Source organism: Scyliorhinus torazame, chromosome 10, assembly GCF_047496885.1.
Source record: "Scyliorhinus torazame isolate Kashiwa2021f chromosome 10, sScyTor2.1, whole genome shotgun sequence".
In the NCBI taxonomy this organism is placed as follows: Eukaryota; Metazoa; Chordata; class Chondrichthyes; order Carcharhiniformes; family Scyliorhinidae; genus Scyliorhinus; species Scyliorhinus torazame.
The window spans coordinates 21,923,067-21,933,764 of NC_092716.1; positions in this window are offsets into that span (position 1 = coordinate 21,923,067).

The following is a 10,698-nucleotide window of genomic DNA, read 5'->3' on the forward strand; positions in this document are numbered from 1 at the left end:
ATAATTTGCTGTGTCGTGTAGTTTTGAGTTGCACTAATTGAATTTGGTTACAAAGTCAACCTCGGTGATTTCTAAAATGCAGAAGAAAACAAGTAGAATTTTGCGTGTGTTACCCATGGCCACTGGCAAATTGAATTGAGGCAACTGAATACTTTTTCCTACAATGCATTCAGCAATTAAAGAAATGATTAAATTCCTTTATCTGGAGTGGCTTAGGAAATCTAGTTTGCGGCTAGCCACATGTGCTTAAAGATAGGTAACTACATTTTCAAAACCTGAACTGTAGAACTGACCTGGCCAATATTTGTCCCTCAATCAACATCAAAAAGGAACGATTGGTCATGATATTGCTGTTTGCGGGAGAATGTCAGGTGTACTTTGCCACATTTCTTGCATTAAATTTCAAAAAGAAAGTAATTGGCTGCAGAGTATTTGAAATGTCCGGTTATCATGACAAGCGCTATATAAATTCCTTCTAGATGCTGAAGTTTTTTTTTTAGGACCATTTTCTACCTTGACTTAAAACTGCTTGTTCACTGTGAACCTTTGACCTGCTGTCTTGACTAATATGTGTGTAAAATGATCAGGTCAAATTTATAAGAGGTTGGGTTGAATGTTTGTGAAATCTTCAGCCCCTGGAGATCTTGCAGTATGGTTCCAAGTTGTCTTTTTTTTTTTTTGCCCCTCCTTGTCAACAATCTTTCTGGAGGTGTTAATCTCTTTCTACAATATACTTCCTTCAGGTAACAGTTGCTTTCAGTTAATTTCAGCAGAGCAATCGCTCGGGCAAGTTTTGAAGTTTATCCAACAACAGTGGCTTCTTGCAGGTGGGCCCACATACCTGGGCTTGTTTAACATTTACTTCACTAGGGGTCTCTAACTATTCCAAATGTGGAAACTACTGTGAGATCAATTGCAGCTCTCCTACTGACTGAAAGCTAAATTAGATTACATGCTTTCTAGCCATCTTTCTAGCCTCTTGGTCAGGTTATTTCATGGACAAATTCAAGCCTATGGAAGAGTACGGTTCCAATGTCATTCTGATTTGAGTAGAGTAAGAAGTCTTACAACACCCGGTTTGTTTCAGATCACTAGCTTTCAGAGCACTGCTCCTTCCTCGGTTGAATGAAGAGGTCGGTTCCAGAAACATACATATAGACAAAGTCTTTGACTTTGTCCATATATAAGGGGCGCGATTCTCCGCTCCAGCGAATAGGTGCCCAGGCCGTCGTGAACGCCGTCGAGGTTCAAGACGGCGCGAAACAGCCCCGATCTCGACCGATTCAGGGCCCGAAAATGGGCTAGGATCGGGGCCGCGTGAAACTCGGTGGGGGGGGGGTGTCGCTAAAGCAGCGTCGTCAGCGCGCACCGGGCATTGGCGCCGCCGCCTAACTGGCGTCTCCCGCACATGCGCGGGTTGGCCAGCGCCAACCTGTGCATGCGTGGTTGCCGGCTGCCCCGCAAGAAGATGTCGGATGGATCTTGCGGAGGAAAGGAGGTCCTTCAGAGAGGCCGGGCCGCCGATCGGTGGGTACCGATCGCGGGCCAGACCCCTTTTGAGTGCAACCCCGGTGAAAGAACCCCCCTCGTCCGCCCACAGGCCGCGCCCCCCCCCCCCCCCCCCCCCCCCCCAGCGTTCCTGCACTGTTCCCGCCAGCAGCGACCAGGTGTGGATGGCGCCAGCGGGAAGCCGGCGCTTTGGGCAGGCCGCTCGGCCCATCCGGGCCGGAGAGTAGCAAGTGTAGCGGAGAATCGCCATTTTGGGTGTCCCGGGCGATTCTCCGGCCTGCGCCGCGCAGAACTCGATGGGGCCGTTCCCGTCGCTTGGGTGCATTGCGGGAGGGCGTCACGGGGAAAAATGGCGCGCCAGGCGATTCTCCAAACCGGCGCGGGAGCGGAGAATCGCGCCCAAGGTTTCTGGAACCGACCTCTTCATTCACCTGAGGAAGGAGCAGTACTCTGAAAGCTAGTGATTTGAAACAAACCTGTTGGACTTTAACCTGATGTTGTAAGACTGCTTACTGTGCTCACCCTAGTCCAACGCCGGCTGCTTACTGTGCTCACCCTAGTCCAACGCCGGCATCTCATCATTCTGATTTGAGACAGCAAACATTTTAGACATTTGTATGATGCTCCCACTGCCTATATTCACTTCTCGACAGTGCCTCAGCTGAAGTCCAGACATGTACCACTCTTGTGACTGCGGATCTAAATGACACATCAAAGGAGATATCCCTCATTAACAACAAAAGTATATTTTTAAAATATTAGCAATGATTTATCCCAATAAGAAGTCTGAGAAGAATGCACCATCCATGGCTAAATAAAGAAGTTGAGGATTGCAACAAATGGAAATAAATACTGTACAAGTGGTAAAGATTGTGATTGGCCAGAAGATTGTTCAAGTTTCAGGATCCAGCAATGGAAGACTTTAGAAAATTAAAGGAGAAAGTTGAGTATGTCAGAAAGCTGAGTAATATAAGAACAGTTGGGAGTTTCCACAAGCATTTAAACATGAAAAGAGTAACATTAGTGTTGGATCGCGAGAGAAAGAATCTGGGGAATTGATAATGGAAAACGAGGTGGAGGTGGAGGTGCTGAACAGGTATTTTGTGTCTTCACCCTAGAACCGTGTTTTTCAAACTGTTTTGCCCATGACCCATTTTTACCAACCAGCCATCCTTCGGGACCCATCATTTTCTCTTTAATGCGAGAGGTGAGCCTGGGCTTATATTCTATAGAGTAGTGAAGAATTAGAAATGAAATTGAACTAGGCATTATTCTCTCCGGACTCAACAGAGCAGATGCAGAATGTAAGTTTTCCTCAGATGGGTGGTTTATAGTCTGCAAATTACAATGTGACAATTTTAGACATAGATGAGGAGGAATTACTTAAGTCAAAAGTATTGTGAATATTTTTAATCTCAAATTCACTATCAACTAGAGATGTGCAGGCTCAACCATTTAGCATGTTCAAGACTGATGCAGGAAGACTGAATTGAATTTTTTTTAAAATCAATTGGGGTAGCGCACTAATGTCAGGAGGAGGCAGTGTTTCTCTTTGAGCTCCGGGCACGCGCAGCGCGCCTGCATTTTTTTTTAAAGCCGGTTACTGCCATCATTCTTAAAGCCGTTCGCAGCCGGCATTTTTGAAAGCTGGCTGCTGCGGCCGTTGCGCCTGAATTCACGCGATCGGGAACGCCGTGATGGATGGCTGCACGACCCACCCGAGGGTCGCGACCCCTACTTTGAAAATGCCTGCTCTAGAAGACTAAGAAAACTCAAAGGTGCTTGATAATCAAAAGGTGAACGCGAGGGAGGAATTTTAAAGCAACCACCATCATTAGGAAAAAGGTGCTGGGAAGGCTGTTAGACCTAAAGGCTGGTAAATCCCCCAGAACCAGATGGTTGCATCTTACAGTCTTGAAAGAAGTGGCTCTAAAGATAGTAGATCAACTGGTCATTGTCTTCCAAAATTCCTTCGATTCTGGAGGGTCCCAGTGGATTGGAATTGGCTAATTTAACATCCAAGAAAGGTGAGAGACAAAGTGAAAGAGGAAATTACTGACCAGTTAGCTTGACATCTGTCAGGAAAATTGATTATTAAGGAGATTAATCATCATGGGATCAATCAGAGACAACATGGCATTGTGAAAATTAAATTTTGTTTAATATTAGAATTTTTTGAGGGAGTAACAAGCAAAGTGAACCTGGTGATGTGTCCTTGGGGTTTCCAAAAGGTAACTGATATGGTGCCAATCAGAGGTTCCTGCACATGGAAAAAGAATTGGTGCAATAACAAAAAGCAGAGAGTAGGATAAATAGGTATTTTTGGGTTGGCAAGCTGTACCTAGTGGAGTGACACAGGATCACTGCTGGGGTCTCCACTATTAACAGACTACGTGAATGATTTGGATGAAGACAATGTAATGGAACTAAATTTGCAAATGACCTTAAAATGGGTAGGAAAGTAAGTTATCGAGAGGAGATAGAGTCTGCAAAGGGACATAGGTCAAATGAATGGGCATAAATTTGGTAAATTAGTAAAATATGGAAAAATGTGAACTTGTCCACTGTTGCAGGAAGAATGAAAAAGCAGTATACTATTTAAATTGAAAGATCGCAAAAGTTTGGTGGTCGAGGGATCCTGGTACGTGAATCACAAAGTTAGTTTGAGGGTGGAGCGAGTGATTAGGAAGGCAAATGGAATGTTGTCATTTATTGCAAAAGGAATGGACTACAAAAGCAGAACCGTTTTGCTACAGTCATTAACAGCGTTAGTGAGATCACATCTGGAGTGCCGGCTATGGTTTGGTCGTCTTACTTGAAATCAATATAATTGTGTTAGATGTAAAACAGAAAAGGTTCACTCAACTCCTATCTGGGATGAAGGGCTTGTCCTATGAAGAAAGGTTGGGCCTCTACCCATAGGAGTTTAGAAGAAAGGATCTTATTGAAACATAAGAACCTGAAGGGACTTGATAGGGTGGATATATGGAGGATGTTTCCTCTTGTGGGGAGAGACAAGAACTAAGGAACACAGTTTAAAAATAAGATGCCTTCCTTTCATAACGGGGATGGGGAGAATTTTTCCCCCGAGGGTTGCTCGTGTGTGGAATTCTCTGCCCCAGAGAGCAGTGGAAGCTGGGCCATTGATTTTATTCAAAGCAACACTGGGCAGGTTTTTTGACAGACAAGGGAGTCGAGAGTTATGGGGGGGGGGCGCGAGGGGGAGCAGACAGGAAAGTGGAGTTGAGACACAACCAACGTCAGATCTTAGTGAATGGTGGCAGAGCAGGTTCGAATCCTGCTCCTATGTTGTTCTGTGCATCATGAGTTAAAGAAGCTCCATCTAGGTAGAAGAATACAGCTTCAGACATAGTTCAGAACAATGCATAAATAGCATTTGGGGTATATATAAAAAATGTAATGCATTATAGATAGTGCATTTTAAAAACTACTAAATGTTTTCAAAATATAACACCATCACAACCATATCCAAACAACAATTATAATATTTCAACCTCCCCTAAGCCCTCCACCCCCCCCCCCCCCAAACAAAACCCCAAAAGAACAAAAACCAACACCCCCTACCCCTTCCTAACTTCTAACAGTGACCAGGGCTTCTGTCTTCGCCCCCCGGCTGCAGCTCTGGCAAATATGAAACCCCAAAGATAGTCACCAAAGGGCAAGACCCCAACTCAACCCCAAGAATTCCCGACATTATCCCGGAGAAGGTGACCCAAAAGCTCATAAGCTTAGAACAAAACCAGAACATGTGCTTATGGTGCTCCAGACCCCTAGAACACTTCTCGCACCTATCATCTACTTCTGAGAAGAATCCACTCATCCCTGCCCTGGTCAGATGTGCCCTGTGAACCATTTTAAATTGAATAAGGCTGAGTCTAGTGCATGAGGGAGTTGACTGTGTAGAGTCTTGCACCACACCTCCCTCCTCCCAAACACCTGGCCAAGACGCCCCTCCCACTTCCTCTTCATCCAGCAGAACCTTGTCCATCAATACGAACCGACTATAACTGTCCAGCATCTTCCCTTCTACATCCACCACTGAAAGAACCCTATTCACCAACGAGGGCAGGGGCGCCAAGGGGAAAGGCGAGTACCTAATAATACCAAAATAGATTAGTTCTCGAAAGCCAGTACTTGCCCACTCAATCCTCAAAATCAGTGAACTTCCCATCTTTAAACAAATCTAGAAATCGCTCCAACCCCTCCTCGCTCCACATCCCAAACAATGGGTCCAAGGTTGCCGGAATAAAATGATGATTCTCACAGATGTGGCCAACAATGAATTAAAATGCGGCCTAAACTGTCTCCATATTCCTCAAGATAGCCACCACCACCATTGGACTGGAGAGAACAGAGGAGCCAGAATGAAGGTTCTCAAACTGGAGTCTATTGGCACCTCCCTCCATCCGCCCCCACACAGACTCCTTCCCCCTGTACCACCCCCGCACTCTCTCAATATTCCCCGCCCAATAATAAAATAATAGATTGGGCAAAGGCAGACACATGACTGCCTATCCCTCTGCAAAAAACATCCTGCGAATCGGGGGAATCTTACCTGCCCAAACACTGGAGCTCATTGTCGGAATACAGGGTTAAGCCATTTGGCCCTTCAAGCTCACTCCACCATTCTGTAAAATCGTGGTTGATGGATTTCAACATTTTTCTGACGACTGATATCAGGTTAACTGGCCTGTAGTTTCATGGGGGGGGGGGGTCCATTCTCGCCGTCGGGATATTCCGGTCCTGCTGACGGTGACACCCCCCACCATGGTTTCCTGGCAGCGAGGGGGGGGGGGAATTCAATGGGAAATCCCATTGACAGTGGAGGAACCCAGAAGATCCCGCTGCTGGCCAACGACAGGCCACTGAGAAAGACACCTCAATGGGCACGGAAAATTGTCGTCCCCCCGCCCATTTTTTTTTCTCTCTCCTTCCATAAATAGAGGTGTTGTGTTTACTAATTTCCAATTCACTGGGTCTGTTCTGGAATTTTGGACGATCGAAAGCCAATGCATGCTTGACGATAGGCCATCATCAAGTTCTGGAAATTTGTTCAATTTGAGTCTTGCAGGTTCATTACTCTCATTACCCCTTTGGCTCCTCGCTATTTCTGATATTCTTTGTCTTCTATGGTGAAAACAGGTACAGAATATTTGTTTAATGTCTCTGCCATTTGCTTATTCCACAGTGTAATTTCTCCTACCTCAGCCTCTGTGGTAAAATTGCACTTTTGCTGTGACTCGTCCTTGTTTAAAAACCTGTTTGTAAACAGATCCAACATTTTCTTTTTATTTCCTGTTTACTCTCATTCAATATTTTCCCTTTTCATCCATTTATTTGGTTCCTAAAACATTCTCAAGCCTCTCTGGCAGCACATTATAATCCTCTTCATTTAATCTAATATCTTCTGGACCAAGTCTGTCGTTTTGCTTTCTCAACAGTGTGCATTTCCATTGGAAATTTTGAATTGTTTGTTCAAGGTTATGCCTTCCTCGTCCTGGACTCTCCCACCAGAGGATATTGTTACACTAATCTACCCCATTAACACTTTATTAAGCATTTTTAAATGCCTCAATTAAATCACCCCTTAATTACATTCAAGGCAAGGATACAAATCTGAATTGTATCTGCCCTCATAATTTCAACCTTTTAGCCCAGGATCATTCTGGCGAACCTCACTACAATCCTCCAAGACTAATCCCTCCTGAGGCGCAGTGCCCAGAATTGATTACGTTACTCTAAGTGGGGTCTGACCAAAACGTTTTGCACCAAACATAATTTCCTCCCGTTTTGTATTCAGGCTGTTGCTAATGTTATTAGGAAAGCATGAGTGGAGTTGGGACGGGGACTGCCGCTGGGGGGGGAACGGAGAGTGCGGGAGGGGCGGGCACGTGGCTGGCCTAGAAAGGGAGATGGATAATCGGCAGGTTGGGGGGGGGGGGGCAGCCCCCTAATCCGGCTGATAACTTGGAATGTGAGAGGCCTGAATGGGCCGGTCAAGAGGGCCCGTGTGTTCGCGCACCTGAAGGGACTGGAGGCAGATGTGGTCACGCTCCAGGAGACGCATTTGAGGGTGGCAGACCAGGTCAGGCTGAGAGAGGGGTGGGTGGAGAAGGTTTTCCATTCGGGGTTGGACGCAAAGAATCGAGGGGTGGCGATTTTGGTGGGGAAGCGGGTGTCGTTTGAGGTGCTGAGCATCGTGGCAGACAATGGAGGTAGGTACGTGATGGTGAGTGGTAAGTTGCAGGGGGTGCGGGTGGTCTTGGTGAATGTGTACGCCCCAAATTGGGACAATGCCGGATTTATGCGGCGCATGTTGGGCCGGATTCCGGACCTGGAGGCAGGGAGCTTGATAATGGGGGTGGGGACTTTAATATGGTATTGGATCCAGCATTGGACCACTCTAGGTCCAGGACGGGTAAGAGGCCGGCGGCGGCCAAGGTGTTGAGGGGATTTATGGATCAGCTGGGAGGAGTGGACCCATGGAGGTTTGTTAAGCCGGGGGCCAGGGAATTCTCATTATTTTCCCACGTCCATAAAGCCTACTCCCGGATTGACTTCTTTGTTTTGAGCAGGGCGCTGATCCCGAGGGTGGAGGACACAGAGTATTCAGCCATAGCCATCTCAGACCATGCCCCACACTGGGTTGAGCTCGAGCTAGGGGAGGAGAGGGACCAGCGCCCGCTGTGGCGCCTGGAGGTGGGTTTGCTGGCGGATGAGGAGGTGAGCGGGCAGATCCGGGGGTGCATTGAAAGATACCTAGAGGTGAACGATAATGGGGAGGTGCAGGTAGGGGTGGTCTGGGAAGCGCTGAAGGCGGCGATTAGGGGAGAGCTAATCTCCATTAGGGCCCACAAGGAGGGGAAGGAGAGGTGAGAGAGGGAGAGGTTGGTGGGGGAGATTTTAAGGGTGGATAGGAGGTATGCAGAGGTCCCCGAGGAGAGACCACTCAAGGAGCGACGAAGCCTCCAGGCCGAGCTCAACTTGTTGACCACCAAGAAGGCGGAGGTGCACTGCAGAAAGGTGCAAGGGGCGGCGTATGCATACGGGGAGAGGCTAGCCGGATGCTGACACACCAGCTTCGGAAGCGGGAAGCAGCGAGGGAGATTGGGGGAATTAGGGATTAAGGGGGGAACACGGTGCGGAGTGTGGTGAGAATAAATGGGGTATTTAGAGACTTCTATGAGGGGCTGTATAGGTCTGAGCCCCCGACGGAGGAGGGGGGGATGCGTCGTTTTCTGGACCGGCTGAGGTTCCCGAGGGTAGAGGAGGGGCAGGTGGCGAGGAGCTGACTAAGGGGTTGGGGAGTATGCAGGCGGGGAAGGCACCGGGGCCAGATGGGTTCCCGGTGGAATTTTACAGGAAGTATATGGACCTGTTGGCCCACTACTAGTGAGGACTTTCAATGAGGCGAGGGAGGGGGGGTCCTACCCCCGAGATGTCCAGGGCGCTGATCTCCCTGATCTTGAAGCGGGACAAGGACCCTTTACAGTGTGGGTCGTATAAGCCAATCCCTCTCCTCAACGTGGATGCGAAGCTGTTAGCGAAGGTGTTGGCTACCAGAATTGAGGACCGTGTCCCGGGGGTGATCCACGAGGACCAGACGGGTTTCGTGAATGGAAGGCAGCTAAACCCCAATGTGCGGAGGCTCCTAAATGTAATCATGATGCCTGCAGTGGAGGGGAAGCGGAGATAGTGGCGGCGATGGACGCGGAGAAGGCCTTCTATAGGGTGGAGTGGGGGTACCTCTGGGAAGTGTTGAGGAGGTTTGGGTTCGGGGAGGGGTTCGTCAGTTGGGTTAGGTTACTGTACGAAGCCCCGGTGGCGAGTGTGGCCACAAATCGGAGGAGGTCGGAATACTTTCGGCTGTACCGGGGGATGAGGCAGGGGCGCCCCCATCCCCCCTGCTATTTGCGTTGGCAATTGAGCCTTTGCCGATGGCTCTGAGGGAGTCCAGGAACTGGAGGGGGCTGGTGCGGGGGGGAAAGGAACACCGGGTATCGCTATATGCCAATGACCTGTTACTGTATATGGCGGACCCGGTGGGGGGGGATGCCGGAGGTGATGCGAATCCTCAGGGAGTTTGGAGACTTTTCCGGGTATAAGCTCAACATGGGGAAGAGTGAGCTCTTCATGGTACACCCAGGGGACCAGGGAAGGGGGATAGACGAGCTTCCACTGAAGATGGCGGAAAGGAGTTTTCGGTACATAGGGATCCAGGTGGCCAGGAGCTGGGGGGCCCTATACAAGCTCAACTTGACGAGGCTGGTGGAGCAGATGGAGGAGGAGTTTAAAAGGTGGGATATGCTGCCACTCTCCCTGGCGGGTAGGGTACAGTCGGTGAAGATGACGGTGCTCCCGAGGTTCCTTTTTATATTCCAGTGCCTCCCCATCCTGATCCCTAAGGGCCTTTTCTAAGCAGGTCAGCAGGAGCATTATGGTGTTTGTATGGGCGAAAAAGACCCTGAGGGTGAGAAGGGTGTTTCTGGAACGGAGCAGGGTCAGAGGAGGGCTAGCGTTGCCTAATCTGTGTGGGTACTACTGGGCTGCCAATGTGGCGATGATACGCAAGTGGGTAATGGAGGGGGAAGGGGCGGCGTGGAAGAGGCTGGAGATGGCGTCCTGTGTGGGCACGAGCCTGAGAGTGCTGGTGACGGCACCGCTGCCGCTCCCGTCGACAAGCTACACCACGAGTCCAGTGGTGGCGGCGACCCTCAAAATTTGGGGGCAGTGGAGACGCCACAGGGGGGAGGCAGAGGCTTCAGTGTGGTCCCCGATCCAAGAGAACCATCGGTTTGTCCCGCGGAGAATGGATGGGGGTTCCTGAGCTGGCATAGGGCAGGTATTAGAAGGATGGGGGACCTGTTTATAGATGGAACGTTTGCGAGCTTTGGGGTGTTGGAAGAAAAATTCGGGCTCCCCCGGAAATGCTTTCAGGTACATGCAGGTAAGGGCATTTGTAAGACGGCAGGTGAGGGAATTTCCGCTGCTGCCAGCACATAGGATCCAGGATAGGGTGCTCTCGGAGGTATGGGTTGGAGAAGGCAAGGTCTCGGCGATCTACCAGGAGATGCAGGAGGAGGAGGAGGAGGAGGAGGCCTCGGTGGAGGAGCTGAAAGGTAAATGGGAGGAGCTGGGGGAGGAGATAGACGAGGGTACGTGGGCAGT